Below are 19,564 nucleotides of genomic sequence, written 5' to 3'. Positions count from 1 at the left end.
TTGTAGGTTTTGGATTCCTGCTCTACACTACAGCCATGGGTCTTTGTAAAACCCCAGTCAGTTCACTGTGCCCCCTGCCTGAACTTTATTCCTAATGCCTTAGGATAATAAGCCAAATCATGTAGCCTATGAGGACTGCATAGTCTGGCTCTACATACATTTCCATCCACACTTTAGCAGCAAGAGCCTCTCTGGGTTTCTCCTTCTCAACATCATGCTGTCTCCACATCTTGAGAATCCTCTGCTCTCCACTCTCTATCTAGTTCATTTGCAGATCTCAGTTCACTGCAACATTATTTATAATACCAAATAACAAAATGAAAAAGGGGGTGGGGGCATAACATTCCCAACACTAGGGAAATGAATCATGGAACACCAGGCAGCCATTTTATAACTGTAGATTAATGAGAAACAATGTTGATGAGATATTAAGAGAAAACACTCAAGTTACAGTAATACCTATTATTTCATATTGTTGTAATACATTTATACATATATACGTAGGTGGAAAAAATCTTGAAGGGAATGCACCAAGCTGTTCAGAGTGATAACTCATGGGCAATGGGGTTACGGTTGATCTTTCCTTTTTGCTTATTTATATTTTCTAAAATAAACATGTATTAAGAAAAATCAACATGAATTTTTAAAAATCAATTTACCTAAAAAAAAACCCTTAATTTCAGGTGAATATGTTAGAAAGTTATGAATTTATGAGAGGGCTGGGGAAGGAAAGGAGAAGTTTTCACAGTTTGATCTAATTCAAAACAATCTGTGAAATACTCAAGTTTCCTAAAATCACTCAGGATTTAAGTGTGTGATATTTTGGTGGACATATTTTAGTTCCTGGGCTTTGACATTAATTGTAACAGACTTTTAAAGGGTAGCTCTTTTCTCCATTAAAAAGCAATGAGGTTGGGCGTGGTGGCTCACGCCTGTAATCCCAGCACTTTGGGAGGCCAAGGCTGGCGGATCACCTGAGGTCAGGAGTTCAAGACCAGCCTGGCCAACATGGTGAAACCCCATCTTTACTAAAAACACAAAAATTAGCTGCATGTGGTGGTGCACATCTGTAATCCCAGCTACTCAGGAGGCTGAGGCAGGAGAATCGCTGGAACCCGGGAGGCGAAGGTTGCAGTGAGCCGAGATGGCACCACTGCACTTCAGCCTGGGTGACAGTTGAAATGTAATAAACTGAATTATCTCTCTTCAACTTGATTTAAATTATTAACCCAAAACCCAATGCCTTAAAAACCAATATCTAAAATCCTCATTAAACTGAGTGCACATGCCAATATTAAGAATGCTGTGTCATTCTTCATCAAAAGTAATTACCTCAACACAAGAGAAGACAAGTACGCATGGAAGTAAACCCTAAATCCCAACTAACGAACATCTGAGATCAGTGGCCACAGGGAATAATTCTGAAATTACCATCACACTTACGCAAAGATAACAACCCGGAGGTCTTATTTTTATAGATAAAGAACAAAATCATCCAAAAAGGCACACAAGATGCCAAACTAAAAATAAAGAGCGAAAACCCAAAAAGTTGCGCGCAATTCCTTCTGAAACCTATCCGCCTCCTACCCCTGTCCCTTGCTCTGGTGCTCGAGGGTCCTTGTCCCTATTTCCCCCACCGCAGGCCGCGGAACCGCACCGCTTAACTCTTTTCTTCGCGGTTCCGACCCGTCTCCGCCCCGGCCCCGCCCCAGCCATGCCTCGGCCCCGCCCCGTTCGCCGTCTATTGGCTTCTCCCACCTGCTGCCAGTGGGTGACGAGCCGGGAAGTCGGGAGGGATCGAATGTGCACGCCCAAGGCGCTGGGCCTGGAGCAGGAGTAAGAGAGTGGAGGCGCCTCGGAGACTGAAGCGCGGCGTTCGGCGGGATCCTTTCCGGAAGCGGAAGCTCGGGGGACGCTCCAAGAAGGTCCGGGAGCCCACTGCGGTTAATTCTTTTTACCGTGAGGCTTCACTTCCTTCGGTCTTGGCTTCTCTGAGGCTGCGAGAGATGGTCAGGTCCAGATCTCGACCGGGCCAGGTGAGGGCTGAGGACCTGAGGACCTGAGGAGTCCACTGTGGGGATGGAGAGGGACAGAGGGGTTTTCGGGCCAGGGACTTGTAAAACTCTGCTCGAAAAAAGAGACCATGCGGCGACATTTAAGTGCTGGGACAGAGGTGCGGGGAACACCTGATCTTCCCGTCGTAACACAGCCGCTTGGTCTCTAGATGTGTTTCTGTTTAAATAGTCATAGCCCTCTAGAGCTCCGGCTTTGGGATGAGACCCGGGTTCGAGTCCCATCGTTCGCCGTTGGGTCGAGTGACTTAAGCTCTCCTAGCTTCAGTTACTTGCAGATTGAGATTCCACTACGTTTTACTTCTCGGAACTTCCTATTCCTTAGCTGCAAAATAGGCAGAAATAAGCATAAAATTCTGTCCCAAAGAGTTGGGAAGGTTAAATGAGAGAACTCGGTAAAAACATCGATCACACAGTTGGCGTAGACATGCAACAAAATTTACTTCCCTTAAAAACACGTAGTTTGCCACCATCTTAATAATAACAGCAGCTAACATTTAGATAGCACTTATGTGGTAGATACTACTCTAAGTGCTTTTATGTATTACATAGAACAACTCATTTCATAGTCAGAATATCCTTATGAAGTAGGTACCATTATCCCTCTTTTATACGTGAGGAAATCGAGGGCTGGAGGGTTCAAATAACTTCCTAACGGTTACACAGCTGTGGAATCAAGATTCAGATTCACAAAGCTGATGCCAGGGTCCATTCTTATTTTAAACAGTTTACCTAGTAGATATATGACTTTGAACAAACCACTTTTCTGAAGTTTAGGTTCCCACCTTACAGAAATAATGACTACGCACAGGGTATGGATAAAGTGGAAATGAAAGACCTTAGCACACTCTAAGTCATTCTACAAAGGCAGTTTTATCTTGTACTTGTTGGTAGGAGATATGACTACTAAGAAATGCTTGTATGTTTCTCAAATAGCAAAATTAAAAGTTCAATGATAATAACTCAGTAGAAGTAAGTGTAAAATAAAGCAAACTGATTCTCCTGTATTGTAATTAGGACACTTCTTTTGGAGAGCAGCTTTGCAGTTTGTATTAAATTGCCAATAACCTTTCACCAAATAATTTTCCTTTTAATCCTAAATATGAAAAGGCTATTTTCAAGAGATAGAAAGGCTTATTCCAGGTTTTTTTACTTACGAAAAATATGAAGCAAACCAAGACCATATATTACTTCCACTGAAAGAAATATTATACAACCATTAAAAATTTTTGAGTATTAATATGAAAAAGATTTAAAAGTAGAAAACAAAAGATTCAAAATTGCAAATATGTAGTTAGTATGACTAAGTAAAAAATGCATATGAAAAAAGATTGGAAGCCCCAATAACAAAGAACACATCTAGTACCTAGATCTTGGTTTCCAAGTACCACTGTCCACCAAGGAGTCATGGTGTCTTGGAGAACTGACCAACCCCAGGGCTGAGCAGGAGTATTATAAGAAGACCGTGGATACATCAAACTAAAAAGCTTCTGCACAGCACAGGAAATGACTGATGGAGTGAAAAGGCAATCTACAGAATGGGAGAAAATATTTCCAAGCCATGTATCTGATAAATAATTAATATCCAAAATACATATAAGGAATTTCTATAATTCAAAAGCAGAACAACAGATGACCTGGTTAAAAAATGAAAAAAGGATTTGAATAGACATTTTTCCAAAGAAGATGTGCAGATGACCAACAGGTATATAAAAAGATGCTCAACATCACTAATCATCAAGGAAATGCAAATTAAAACCACAATGAGCTATCACCTAACATCTGTTAGGATGACTTATTAAAAAAACAAAAACAAGTGTTGGCAAGGATTTGGAAGAATTGGAACCCTTGTACACTGTCAGTGGGAATGTAAAATGGTATAGCCGCTATGGAAAACAATATGGAGATTCCTCACCAAATTAAAAATAGAACTATATCACCCAGCAATTCTACTTCTGGGAATTTATCCTAAAGAATTGAAATCAGTATATAGAAGAGATATTTGCACTCTTGTGTTCATTGCAGCACTATTCACAATAGCCAAGATGGGGGAACAATGCAAATGTCTATCTACAGATGAATAGATAAAATATGGTATATACATACAATGGACTATTATTCAACTTTTAAAAAGAAGGAAATAGCTGTCATATGCAATAACAGACACGAACCTTGAAGACATACAAAGTGAAATAAGCTAGTCACAGAAGGACAAATACTGCATGATTTTACTTATATAAAGTATCTAAAATAGTTTAAACTCATAGAAACAGAATAGAATGGTGGTTGCCAGTGGCCATTAGAAGAGAGAGATGGCGTTGCTATTCAGCGAGTATAAAGTTACATTTATGTGAGATGAAGAAATTCTTGAGATCTGCTGTACAATATCATGTCTATAGTTAATATTACATTTTGTTAAGAAGGTGGATCTCATTTTAAATACCCTTGTGGCAATTATAAAAATAAAAATAAAAAGATGACCTGGGAACACCTTGTAGAAAGTAAGGAACAGCTCAAAAAGTGATGGGGGCATGTTAAAATGATATAGGAGTCAACCTCAGGGGGCTCCCAGTGACCAAATCTGAGACAATTTGAGCATCAAAATAAAGTGATAATAGGGGATCATAACCCACTGAAGAAAATAGGAATCAGTGAGTCCCCACTAACACGGAAGAAAGAAAAAGTGCTTCCCTAAAGTTGAATGCCCACTAATAAATGTAGAAGGAATTACGTAGTTAGAAAATCACTATTTGTCAAACGATTCAGCCAAGAATCATCAATGGATGCTAAAACTATGGGGTGAAAGTTTGATGATGGGGATATCTATATAATCTCAAAGTATCTCTTCACAAAATGCTTAACAATTACAAAGATAAGAGTAGAAACTTTACAATAAAAAAACCTGGCAGACACCATCTTAAGTAACAAAGTTTACATCATCAGTAATGGGACAAACTGACATGTGTCTATTGATTGTATTGAGAATAACATCTCTTTTGTGGATTCCTGCCAAAAATGCATGACCTGTGTCTAATAGGTAAACATCAGACAAATCTAAATGTCCAGAGGGACATTGTACAAAATAACTGGCCTAGCCTCTTTAAATATGTCAAGGTTATAGCAGACAATGAATGACAGCCTGAAGAACTGTTATAGCTTAAAGGAGACTAAAGAGCTATGACAGTTTAATGCAACATGTGATCTTGGATTTGGCATGACCCAGAGGGATTTTCTTTTTTGTTTTTTTTTTGCAAAGGACAGTATTGGGATAATTGGCAACATGCAAATAAGGTCTAAACATTAGGTCATAATTCTGTATCAATGTTAACTTCCTGGTTTTGATAATTATACTGTGGTTATATTAGAGAATGGCCTTGTTTTTAGGAAATATTTAGGAGTAAAGGAATATTATATCTGCAACTTAACTCTAATGGTTCAGGCAAAAAGTAATGCTTTGAGATATATTGAGAGAGAGCATGGAAAATGGAAAATGTCAAGGGTCACAGAATCTGAGTGAAGCATATACAGGACTTCTTTGTACTATTATTTCATAGTAGAAACTACAAAAAAAAAAAAAAAAAAAAAAGGAAAGGAATTGTTCCAATATGATAGCTACTGTTTCAAGGTGCTTTTATCATGGGTAATTGTCTTTACCAGATTTTCTATAATATAGCCTTGTGTATATTTTTTGGAGAAACATCATATATAATTTTACAGTTATGTCAGACATGTACCTCAGACATGTACTTAAATTTTTTTTTTTTTTTTTTGGCTGGGCACAGTTGGCTCATGCCTGTAATCCCAGCAACTTTGGGAGGTCAAGGCAGGCAGATCACCTGAGGTCAGGAGTTCAAAACCAGCCTGGCCAACATGGAGACATCCTGTCTCTACTAAAAAATACAAAATTAGCCAGGCGTGGTGGTGCATGCCTGTAATCCCAGCTACTCGGGAGGCTGAGGCAGGAGAATTGCTTGAACCTGGGAGGTGGAGGTTGCAGTGAGCCGAGATTGCACCACTGCACTCCAGCCTGGGCAAAAAAAAGAGTGAAACTCTGTCTCAAAAAACAAAATTTTTTTTTTGAAAGAATAATAGTGGTAGTTGTTTTTGGACTTGATCCAGGTTGTAGTATTATAGTGTCATGGCTTGGATTTTGTATTATAATTCCAGCCAGGACATCGGCATAGATATACCAAAGGGAAAGACCTTGATAGTGTGATGCAGAGACCAGTGGAGTGATGTCACACAAGGTCTTATTTCCTACATTGTTGGTTCTCACTGCTGGCTTCATGACCCTCCATCATATTCTAAGTTATCTCAAGAAGTATAACTCTTACCAACCCAATTTTTAAAAAATATATTCTCAGTGACATTCTTAGAAGGATGGAGCACATATTCAAGCATATAATAGAATGCCATTAACTGCAGAAAGTTTGGTAGTTACTGCTCAAAGCTATCTTGAGATGAAATATATAAATATGTCAAGAGAAATTATAAATGAAACTGCCAACAGTGACTACATCTGGAGGGTGGAACTAGGGGGTAATCAGGGACTTTAACTCATGTCTATTTAAAATCTCTATTAATAGAGATTATATTTATCTGATATAAAGTTACTAAGATATAAAATAGTATACCATGGAAGTGTCCCTTCTTGCTCTGTCCCCCAGATACTCAGTTTCTCTCCCCAGAGGCAACCATGATTAACTGTTTCTGGTGTAACTCCCAAGATATGGGATGCAGGTAAAAGCAAATGCCTATTTTTTCCTGTTTTTCTACAAAAAAGGTAATCCATTATGTCACTTTTAAAACAAACAAAAAAAAATTAAGAAAACAACAGTGCTATGTAAGTCTGAAAAGAAAGATTAAGACAATGAGATGTAGATAAAGAGAAAGGGTAGAGTTTTCATTTGCTGGTCTAATCAGGCATTCTAAATAATGTACACAAAAGGAACCAGAGTTAAGAACTCTGTTCTGTATCTTGAATTAATTTGTATGTTTCAAAGAATTTGGGACTACAGAACATATTTAGGGGATTAATATAGTCTGAACTTAGTATAGCAGTTACTTCTGGTATAAAATAGTATCTCAATTTCCTTTTCACCTTAAATTGTTCCCCTTAAGGAACAAATATATTTGTTGTTTGCTTGACATTGTGCATAAAATAAACTTAATATATGAATTAAATTATAATTGTGGATTTTTAGGATATATCACATTAATTAAAACAGTGAAAAATATGGTACATACATAAAATGGAATGTTATTTGGCTTCAAAGAGGAAGAAACATTTCGACACATGCTACAATATAGATGAAGCTTGAAGACATTATGCTAAGGGAAATAAGCCAGTTACAAAAGGATGAATATTGTATGATTCCAGTTACATAAAGTTTCTAGAGTAGTCAAATTCATAGAAGCTAGGATGGTAGTTGCTAGGGTCGGGGGGAAGAGGGGATGGAAAGGTATTGTTTGATGGGTACAGAGTTTCAGTTTGAGAAGATGAATAAAAGAAAAAAATGATATCAGATTGCTGGCAAGATGGCTGAACAGGAACTGCTCGAGTCTGCAGCTCCCAGCGAGATCGATGCAGAAGGTAGGTGATGTCTGCATTTCCAACTGAGGTACCCGGTTCATCTCACTGGGACTGGTTGGACAGTGGGTGCAGCCCATGTCCCTTGCCCATGTCCCTTACCCGTGGAGGGTAAGCCAAAGCAGGGTGGGGTGTTGCCTCACCCTGGAAGTGCCAGGGGTCGGGGAATTTTCTCCCTTACCCAAGGGAAGCCGTGAGGGACTGAACCTGAGGAACCGTGCACTCTGTCCCAGATACTGCACTTTCCCTAACGGTCTTTGCGACCTGCAGACCAGAGATTCCCTCCAGTGCCTACTCCACCAGGGCCCTGGGTTTCAAGCACAAAACTGGGTGGCCGTTTGGGCAGACACCAAAATAGCTGCTTGAGGTTTTTTTGTTTTTTGTTTTTTTTTTTCCCATACCCCAGTGGTGCCTGGAATGCCAGTGAGACAACCATTCACTCCCCTGGAAAGGCGGCTGAAGCCAGGGAGCCAAGTGGTCTGGCTCAGCAGTCCCATCCCCACAGAGCCCAGCAAACTAAGATCCACTGGCTTGAAATTCTCGCTGCCAGTCCAGCAGCAGTCAGAGATCAACCTGGGACACTCGAACTTGGTGGGGGAAGGGGCATCTGCCATTGCTGAGGCTTGAGTAGGTGGTTTTATCCTCACAGTGTAAACAAAGCCACTGGGAAGTTTGAACTGGGCAGAGCCCACTGCAGCTGAGCAAGGTTGCTGTGGCCAGACTGCCAGATTTGTCCTCTCTGGGCAGGGCATCTCTGAAAAAAGACAGCAGCCCCAGTCAGGGACTTTTAGATAAAACTCCCATCTCTCTGGGCCAGAGCACCTGGGGAAAGGCGCGGCTATGGGCACAGCTTCAGCCGACTTAAATATTTCTGCCTGATGGCTCTGAAGAGAGCAGTGGATCTCCCAGCACAACGTTTGAGTTCTGCTAAGGGTCATACTGCCTCCTCAAGTGGGTCCCTGACCCCCATGTATCCTGACTGGGAGATACCTCCCAGTAGGGGCTGACAGACACCTCATACAGGAAAGCTCTGGCTGGCATCTGGCAGGTGCCTCTCTGGGACGAAGCTTCCAGAGGAAAGAACAGGCAGCAATATTTGCTGTTCTGCAGCCTCTGCTGATACCCAGGCAAACAGGGTCTGGAGTGGACCTCCAGCAATCTCCGGCAGACCTGCAGCAGAGAGGCCTGTTAGAAGGAAAACTAATAAAAAGGAAGAGCACATCCACTCAGAGACCCCATCCAAAGGTCACCAACATCAAAGACCAAAGGTAGATAAATCCACAAAGATGGTGAGAAACCAGTGCAAAAAGGCTGAAAATACCAAAAACCAGAACGCCTCTTCTCCTCCAAAGGATCACAACTCCTCACCAGCAAGGGAACAAAACTGGATGGAGAATGAGTTTGATGAACTGACAGAAATAGGCTTCAGAAGATGGGTAATAACAAACTCTCCAAGCTAAAGGACCATGTTCTAACCCAGTGCAAGGAAGCTAAGAACCTTGAAAAAGGGTTAGACAAATTGCTAACTAGAATAACCAGTTTAGAGAAGAACATAAGTGACCTGATGGAGCTGAAAAACAGCACGAGAACTTCTTGAAGCATACACAAGTATCAGTAGCCGAATCGATCAAGCAGAAGAAAGGATATCAGAGATTGAAGATCAACTTAATGAAATAAAGCAAGAAGACAAGATTAGAGAAAAAAGAATAAAAAGGAACAAACAAAGCCTCCAAGAAATATGGGACTATGTGAAAAGACCAAATCTACATTTGATTGATGTACCTGAAAGTGATGGGGAGAATGGAACCAAGCTGGAAAACACTCTTCAGTATATTATCCAGGAGAACTTCCCCACCTAGCAAGACAGGCCAACATTCAATTTCAGGAAATACAGAGAACACCACAAAGATACCCCTTGAGAAGAGCAACCCCAAGACACATAATTGTCAGATTCACCAAGGTTGAAATGAAGGAAAAAAATGTTAAGGGCAGCCAGAGAGAAAGGTCAGGTTACCCACAATGGGAAGCCTATCGGACTAACAGCAGATCTCTCTGTGGGAACCCTATAAGCCAGAAGAGAGTGGGGGCCAATATTCAACATTCTTAAAGAATTTTCAACCCAGAATTTCATATTCAGCCAAACTAAGCTTCATAAATGAAGGAGAAATAAAATCCTTTACAGACAAGCAAATGCTGAGAGTTTTTGTCACCACCAGGCCTGCCCTACAAGAGCTCCTGAAGGAAGCACTAAACATGGTAAGGAACAACAGGTACCAGCCACTGCAAAAACATACCAAATTGTAAAGACTGTCAACACTATGAAGAAACTGCATCAACTAATGACCAAAATAACCAGCTAGCATCATAATGACAGGATCAAATTCACACATAACAATATTAACTTTAAATGTAAATGGGCTAAATGCCCCAGTTAAAAGACACAAACTGGCAAATTGGAAAAACAGTCAAGACCTATTGGTATGTTGTATTCGGGAGACCCATCTCACGTGCAAAGACACACATAGGCTCAAAATAAAGGGATAGAGGAATATTTACCAAGCAAATGGAAAGAAAAAAAAAAAAAAAAAGCAGGGGTTGCAATTATAGTTTCTGATAAAACAGACTTTAAACCAACAAAAATCAAAAAAGACAAAGAAGGGCATTACATAATGATAAAGGAATCAATGCAACAAGAAGAGCTAACTATCCTAAATATATATGCACCCAATACAGGAGCACCCAGATTCATAAAGCAAGTTCTTAGAGACCTACAAAGGGACTTAGACTCCCACACAATAATAGTGGGAGACTTTAACACCCCACTGTCAATATTAGACAGATCAATGAGACAGAAAATTAACGAGGATATTCAGGACTTGAACTCAGTGCTGGACCAAGCAGACCTAATAGACATATACAGAACTCTCCATCCCAAGTCAACAGAATATACATTCTTCTCAGCACCTCATCACACTAATTCTAAAATTGACTACATAATTGGAAGTAAAACACTCCTCAGCAAATGCAAAGGAATGGAAATCATAACAAACAGTCTCTCAGACCACAGTGCAATCAAATTAGAACTCAGGATTAAGAAACTCACTCAAAATGACACAACTACATGGAAACTGAACAACCTGCTCCTGAATGACTACTAGGAAATAATGAAATTAAGGCAGAAATAAAGAAGTTCTTTGAAACCACTGAGAACAAAGTCACAACATACCAGAATCTCTGGGACACAGCTAAAGCAGTGTTTAGAGAGAAATTTGTAGCACTCAATGCCCACAGGAGAAAGCAGGAAAGATCTAAAATCGACACCCTAACATCACAATTAAAAGAACTAGAGGAACAAGAGCAAACAAATTCAGAAGCTAGCAGAAGACAAGAAATAACTAAGATCAGAGCAGAATTGAAGGAGATAGACAAAAAACCCTTTAAAAAATGAATCCAGGAGCTGTTTTTTTTTTTTGAAAAGATCAACAAAATAGACCGCTAGCCAACCAATAAGGAAGAAAAGAGGGAAGAATCAAGTAGACACAATAAAAAATGATAAAGGGGATATCACCACTGATCCCACAGAAATACAAACTACCATCAGAGAATATTATAAACACCTCTATGCAAATAAACTAGAAAGTCTAGAGGAAATGGATAAATTCCTGGACACATACACCCTCCCAAGACTAAACCAGGAAGAAGTTGAATTCCTGAATAGACCAATAACAAGTTTTAAAATTGAGGCAGTAATTAATAGCGTACCAACCAAAAAAAAAAAAAAAAAAAAAAAGGCCCAGGATCAGACAGATTCACAGCTGAATTCTACCAGAGGCACAAAGAGGAGCTGGCATCATTTCTTCTGAAACTATTCCAAATAATAGAAAAAGAGGGACTCCTCCCTAACTCATTTTATAAGGCCAGCATCATCCTGACACCAAAATCTGGCAGAGACACAACAAAAAAAGAAAATTTCACGCCAATATCCCTGATGAATATCACTGCGAAAATCCTCAGTAAAATACTGGCAAACTGAATCCAGCAGCACATCAAAAAACGTATACACTACTATCAAGTTGGCTTCATCCTTGGGATGCAAGGATGGTTCAACATATGCAAATCAATAAATGTAATCCATCACATAAAAGAACCAATGACAAAAACCACATGATTATCTCAATAGATGCAGAAAAGTCTTTTGATAAAATTCAACACCACTTCATGCTAAAAACTCTCAATAAACTAGGTATTGATGGGGAACATATCTCAAAATAATAAGACCTATTTATGACAAACCCACAGCCAATATCATACTGAATAGGCAAAAGCTGGAAGCATTCCCTTTGAAAACTGGCACAAGACGAGGATGCCCTCTCTCACCACTCCTTTTCAACATAGTATTGGAAGTTCTGGCCAGGGCAATCAGGGAAGAGAAAGAAATGAAGTGTATTCAAACAGAAAGAGAGGAAGTTTGCAGATGACATGATTGTATATTTAGAAAACCCCATCGTCTCAGCCCAAAATCTCCTTAAGCTGATAAGCAACTTCAGCAAAGTCTCAGGGTACAAAGTCAATGTGCAAAAACCACAAGCATTCCTATACACCAAAAACAGACAGAGGGCCAAATCATGAATGAACTCCCATTCACAACTGCTACAAAGGGAATAAAATATCTAGGAATACAACATACAAGGGCTGTGAAGGACTTTTTCAAGGAGAACTACAGACCACTGCTCAAGGAAATAAGAGAGGACACAAATGGAAGAACATCCCATGCTCATGGATAGGAAGAATCAATATTGTGCAAATGGCCACACTGCCCAAAGTAATTTATAAATTTAATGCTGTCCTCATCAAGCAACCATTGACTTTTTTCACAGAATTAGAAAAAACTTCTTTAAATTCATATGGAACCAAAAACCGGCCTGTATAGCCAAGACAATCCTAAGCAAAAAGAACAAATCTGGAGGCATCATGCTACCTGACTACAAACTATAGTACAAGGCCACAATAACCAAAACAGCATGGTACTGGTACTAAAACAGGTATATAGACCAATGGAACAGAACAGAAGCCTCAGAAATAATGCCACGCATCTACAACCATCTGATCTTTGACAACCCTGACAAAAGCAATGGGGAAAGGATACCCTATTTAATAAATGGTGTTGGGAAAACTGGCTAGCCATATGCAGAAAACTGAAACTAGACCCTTTCCTTACACCTTAAACAAAAATTAACTCAAGATGGATTAAAGACTTAAACCTAAGACCTAAAACCATAAAAACCCTAGAAGAAAACCTAGGCAATACCATTCAGGACATATGCATGGGCAAGGACTTCATGTCTAAAACACCAAAAGCAATGGCAACAAAAGCCAAAATAGACAAATGGGATCTAATTAAACTAAAGAGCTTCCACACAGCAAAAGGAACTATCATCAGAGTCAACAGGCAGCCTACAGAATGGAAGAATATTTTTGCAATCTGTCCATCTGACAAAGGGCTAATATCCAGAATCTACAAAGAATGTAAACAAATTTACAAAAAAAACAAAAAAAAAACAAAAAAAACCAACCCCATGAAAAAGTGGGCAAAGGATATCAACAGATATTTCTCAAAAGAAGACATTTATGTGGCCAACAAACATATGAAAAAAAGCTCATCATCATTGGTCATTAGAGTAATGCAAACCAAAACCATAGTGAGATACCATCTCACGCCAGTTAGAATAGCAATCATTAAAAAGTCAGGAAACAACAGATGCTGGAGAGGATGTGGAGAAATAGGAACACTTTTACACTGTTGGTGGGAGTGTAAATTAGTTCAACCATTGTGGAAGACAGTGTGGTGATTCCTCAAGGATCTAGAACCAGAAATACCATTTGACCCAGCAATATCATTACTGGGTATATACTCAAAGTATTATAAATCATTTTACTATAAAGACACATGCACACATATGTTTATTGCAGCACTGTTCACAGTAGCAAAGACTTGGAACCAAGCCAAATGCCTATCAGTGATAGACTGGATAAAGAAAATGTGGCACATGTACATCATGGAATACTGTGCAGCCATAAAAAGGGATGAGTTCATGTCCTTTGCAGGGATATGGATGAAGCTGGAAACCATCATTCTCAGCAAAGTAACACAAGAACAGAAAACCAAACACCACATGTTCTCACTCATAAGTGAGAGTTGAACAATGAGAACACATGGACACAGGGAGGGGAATATCACACACTGGTGCCTGTCAGGGGTGGGGAGCTAGGGGAGGGATAGCATGAGGAGAAGTACCTAATGGAGATGATGGGTTGATGGGTGCAGCAAACCGCCATCGCACATGTATACCAATGTAACCTGCAAGTTCTGCACATGTATCCCAGAACTTAAAGTATAATAATAGAAAAGAAATTTCAACCCAGAATTTCATATTCAGCCAAACTAAGCTTCATAAGCAAATGAGAAATAAGATCCTTTTCAGACAAGCAAATCCTGAATTTGTTACCACCAGACCTACTGTAGAAGAGCTCCTGAGGGAAGCACTAAATATGGAAAGGAATGACCATTATCAGCCACTACAAAACCACAGTGAAGTATATAGACCAATGACACTACAGAACAACCACATAAACAAGTCTGCAAAATAAGCAGCTAACATCACAATGACAGGATCTGCCAACTGATCTTTGACAATGTTGACAAGAACAAGCAATAAGAAAAGGACTCTCTATTTAATAAATGGTGCTGGTACAACTGGCTAGCCATATGCAGAAGACTGAAACTGGACCCTTTTCTTACACCATATACAAAAATCAATTCGAGATGGGGGTTGAAGACTTAACTCTAGAAGCTAAAACGATAAAACACTAGAAGATAACCTAGGATATACCATTCTGGGCATATGACCTGGCAAAAATTTTATGACAAAGATGCCAAAAGCAACTGCAACAAAAACAGCAATTGACAAATGGGACCTAATTAAACTAAAGAGTTTCTGCACAGCAAAACAAACTACCAACAGAGTAAACAGAACCTTCAGAATGGAAGAAAATATTTGCAAAGTATACATTCCACAAGTCTAATATCTGGAATCCATGAGGAATTTAAATAAGCAAATTGGCAAATGACATGAACAGATACTTTTCAGAAGACACACACGTGGTCAACAAGCATATGAAAAAATGCCTAACATTACTAATCATTAGAGAAATACATATCAAAACCACTGTGAGATACTATCTCCCACTAGTCACAATGGCTATACATATTTTTAAGACAGGATCTTGCTCTGTCACCCAGGCTGGAGTGCATGGCACACTCATGGCTCACTGCAGCCTCTACCTCCTGGGCTCAAGTGATTCTCCCACCTTAGCCTCCCTAGTAGCTGCAACTACAGGCATGCACCACCACCCCTTTTCAGGGACATGGATGAAGCTGGAAACCATCATTCTCAGCCAACTATCACAAGGACAGAAAACCAAACACCGCATGTTCTCACTCATAGGTGGGAATTGAACAATGAGAACACTTGAACACAGGGTGGGGAACATCACACATGGGGGCCTGTCATGGGGTGGGGAACAGGAGGAGGTATAGCATTAGGAGAAATACCTAATGTAAATGATGAGTTAATGGGTACAGCACACCAACATGGCACATGTATACATATGTAACAAACCTGCACATTATGCACATGTACCCTAGAACTTAAAGTATAATAATATAATAATAATAATAATAATAAATTAAACTCATTCGGCACCTTACAACTTCTACTCTTTGCACACTCACTGTGTCATTCAACAAATCCTGTCAAACTTACTATGTGCTATCGAACCTCCACTCACGTACACTTACTGTGTAATCCAGCAATCACTTTTTGCTTATTTGTTCTCTCATCTACCTTTAACTTCTGTGACACCAAATTTTGTGTACTTGACACTCTTTGCTCATTCATTCTCCACCATCTAGATGACATTCCTTTCACATTTACTTGAACTTGGCCTTGATTTTTATTTCAATTTTGATTTTTGTATGACATTGGTGTTGATCTTCCCTTTGATGCTGACTTTAAATTTTACGTTGACCTTGACTTGATCTCAACTCAAACAAAATCCTGTTTCCCATCTTATGTCTAGGCCATGTCTAGCACAAATTTTGAACTTGATCTTTGACACTAATCTTGACCTTGAGCTTTGCTGTGGTTCTAACATCCTGTTTTTGGACAATAAACAGATCATATATAGCACGAATTGCGAAGTTGAAAATAAGCTTGACTTTGACTTTGGCACTGATTTTGATCTTTTATTGACCTGTTAAGACTTTCTTCCTATCCTTTTGTTACTATCATCTACCAGATGTAGCCTTATGTACAAACTTGAAGTTGACTGGTACCTTAAATTTCTCCTTGATTTTGATGTAAACCCTTAGACCACTTCACATGCAGAGCAAGTGTAGCTCTGATTTTGAACTTGAACTTGATTTAGACCTTGGCCTTTAATTTTACCTTAACCCTCATATTGCTCCTGGCTGAAATTCAAGCTTGAAATTTCCTAGAACTTATCTTAACCTTTAACTTGACCTAGACCTTGAAACTGAGCTTGAATTTTACTTTCGTTTTCACCTTGACACTAATAATACAGATCTACTTCTCATTTCTAATTAACATCCCTCTCATGTAAGGCCCACATTCTTATGACTTTGAACTTGAACTCTGGCTGCAGCACAGAAGCTACAAAAGGGATGAGTAATGTAAAAATCTGGATCAATATTCTAATTCTGGGCAATTATCCTGCAAATCATGCCAGATCATCATCTGGGTGAATGGGATGCCCATAACCCAGAGGTTTCCTTTTTGGGGAAAGTAAGACAAAAGGAGCTAACTGGAGTCATACCCCACACACCCAAATCTTAGCAGGCACAATTATAGCCACCAGTTATCTGGGCATGTTGGCAGCCTCAGGATTTCTGAGCTGTCCCTACCTTTGAAATGTCCCTCGTTTCATTTGGATCCATGTCTTCTAATAACCTGGTTTGTCTCTTCTCACTTTCAGGCCATCAAAGTCCAAATGGTCATTCAAAGGGAGCCTGGGACAATGGCTCTATTTAACTGGGACCCTAGATAGGCCTCTGAGAGAATCTCTGACTGCGACTTTTCCCAAAACAGTGCCCTTTGTCAGCATGAAGCAGTTAACAGTCATCGTCCCTATCCTAATGGCAGATGTACCTCTTCAGAGGGGGACTGATGGCAGAGGCGGCCCATCTGGAACAGTGGATGTGAATATGCCAGCTGCAGTGGGGGAGACATGGCTGGGTTTGCACACTCCATGGGGCCGGCAGGAGCCAGGAACAGGCGAGGGCCCCATACCCTACTGAATTGGTGGGGCAGGAGCCCTGCGCTCCTGGGCACCGCTGCAGCCACCCAGCCGTGGCTGCGGACCCAGGCATCCCTGTGCTCTCAGGGCCCCAGAAGCCCCCCTGCCCCTTTAGGCTCAGAATTGCCTGCTCCCACTCCATGGCCTCTCACTGCTCCTGGCACCTACTATAATTTCAGAATAAAATGGAAGCCAAGCCTAGATGCTGTCAGGACCCAGCTGAATTTGTGTGCACTCAGGGCGGTGCTGACATGCCCGCCCCACCACTGCCTCAGCCCTTTCTGGACTTTGGGTACCGACTTTGGGTCCCCTCCTTTGGGAGGGAGGCTGGGAGGTGGTTAGGGGCAGCTTGGCACAGGCCTGCGGGTGCCCTTTGACACAAACAGCCTGGGCACCATGGACAGCATGTCGGTAGCAGGAGGCAGACAGGTTCCTGGGCAGAAAGGGGCGGTGCCCTGTTGAAACCCCCACTTCGATCCAGGAATGGCCTGAAGCCTGGGGGCCAGGTGCCAGTTCATGGTGGAGTTCGCAGCCTGGAGTGAAAACTTATGGTGCTTTTTCCAGCCCCACCTGTGGCCACTCATGGACCAATCAGCATGCACTTCCTCCCTTCTGTGCCCATTAAAAACCCTGGACTCAGCCAGACTCACACTTGTTGGTACGACCTGCCTGTGGAAAACAGCTACCCACTCTGGGTCTCCTGAGAGCTGTACTGTCACTTGGTGAAGCTCCCCTCTGTCTTGCTCACCCTTCAGTTGTCTGCATACCTCATTCCTCCTGAAGGCAGGACAAGAACTCAGGACACGCTGAATGGCGAGACTGAAAGAGCTATAACAACAGGGCTGAAACATGTCCCCTGCTTGCCATGTTGCAGGTGATGAGAAGGAGAGAAGAGCTGCAGCCCTTCTGGGAGCCCAGACCTTGGAGCTCCCCAAGCCAGAGCTGTGACACCATCTTTGGGGCTCTGCGGTTCCTGGTGTCTCCAAGCTTCTGGGCGCCACCATGTTCCCCTTGTCCAGATGTGGGTGACCGCAGTGGAAGCTGCTTGTGGTACATCTGATCCAGTTGCAGCCTTGCATGGAGCCAGCGCCTGTGCCAGTGCCTGGAGCTGCCTGCCCCACCACAGCAGCTGGAATGCCTGGCTGTGTGCAGTGGTTGGACCTCATGCTCACTCACTCACATACCCCTCATTACTCCATGCCTGGCTCACCCCTGGCAGGTGTGGGATCCCAGGCTGGTAGTGTGAGCTGAGTGCAGCCTGCCAGTCTGAGTGGATAGAACAAGCCCAGCGGGCTTGAGCAAAACTCAGGCAAAGGCACCACTGGCCACAGAGGTTTCTGGCTGGAAAAGCAACACCTCAAGTATCTTGTAACACTGTGTTGGTCAAACCTCTTTAGCACACACATCGCTTGGGTCTGAGCCCAAATGTCTGTTCAAATCCTCAGTCCACTACTCACTAGCCATAGGGCCTTGGTAATGTTAAGAAGCCTTACAATGCTGCAGTCATCTACAAATGGGAGTGGTATGTACTGCATCAGTTATTGTGAGGTTATCACAGTTTACACGTCAAATGCTTAGAACACACAACCAGACACACAGAAGGTGCTTGATAGATCTTAGCTGTCATTATATGCTTCAATAGCATCACATGCTTGTCTTTTGTAGGACTTATCAGAGCTGGACTTTCAATACTTGTGTGATGTTGATGACTGTCTCTCCCAGTAGGGACTTGAACCAGGGATGATGAGTTCTTTGCCCACAAGTGTGTCCCCAGTATCTAGCCTGGAGCTTGGCACATAGTTGTGCTGAATCTTCTCCAGTTGCCTCTCCAGATCTATCCCCAACCTCCCTGGCTCTGTGCCCCAGGAGGCTGAAACCTCTGTGGATCGTCAGATGGCTCCCCAGTCATTGAACTTCTGGTTGGGTATGGCCAATGGGAGACACTGGCAGGAGATAAAAGGGTGGACAGAGAATGAGATTGGGATATTTATTTCCCTGGCTTTCTCTGCCAGGCCACAAGCTGATGTAGCTGTGTCTCTTTATTACAGATCCCCATGCATCTCCGGCAACCACAATCCCAACTATTCTCCAGGACAGGTGAATATCTGGTAGTGCTTGGCCCCAGGATGCTTCACCCCTTCTTCTAGTCCCCATGCACCTATAAACTGTGCCTTCCTTAAACTCTCCTCAATTATTCCAGTTAATACACCATGTCTTTCCTTCTAGAACATTGATAACAAGTCAACATTTGTTGAATAAATGAAGAGATGTCTGTTTTACCACATGAAGATAATAATCCTCAGGCCCAAGCACGGCTACAATTGTCCTGATGAGCGAGTAAGAGACAGGAAACGATCATACATTTTTTAAAGATGATGTTCTCGAGTAGTAGTTCTCAAACATGGGTGTGCATGAGAAACCTGGAGGGCTTGTGGAACCCATATAGCTGGCTCTACCCCCAAGAGATGCTGATTTGGCTGATCAGGCCTGGGGCTGAGGCATAATAATTTGCACTTCTAACAAGTTT

At 41.4% G+C, this 19,564-nt stretch overlaps 2 long non-coding RNA genes across 2 annotated transcripts in view; one reads left to right on the top strand and one right to left on the bottom strand.

The window, feature by feature from the left end:
- LOC114676185 (uncharacterized) overlaps nt 1-1,878 on the bottom strand; it is a 107,050-nt gene extending 105,172 nt beyond the window's left edge. The window contains exon 1 of the long non-coding RNA XR_013414337.1: nt 1,759-1,878. This is a non-coding gene — a long non-coding RNA (uncharacterized LOC114676185). The remainder of the gene's footprint in view (nt 1-1,758) is intronic.
- LOC144339366 (uncharacterized) lies at nt 1,821-19,321 on the top strand. Its single transcript, XR_013414341.1, has 2 exons — nt 1,821-2,036; nt 16,717-19,321. It is a non-coding gene; the product is annotated as an uncharacterized LOC144339366 (long non-coding RNA).
- Nucleotides 19,322-19,564: the final 243 nt, after the last annotated feature.

Source organism: Macaca mulatta, chromosome 2 (genome assembly GCF_049350105.2).
Source record: "Macaca mulatta isolate MMU2019108-1 chromosome 2, T2T-MMU8v2.0, whole genome shotgun sequence".
Lineage (NCBI taxonomy): Eukaryota > Metazoa > Chordata > Mammalia > Primates > Cercopithecidae > Macaca > Macaca mulatta.
The sequence above is the reverse complement of the archived record's forward strand: the minus strand, read 5'-3'. Positions and strand labels throughout refer to the sequence as shown.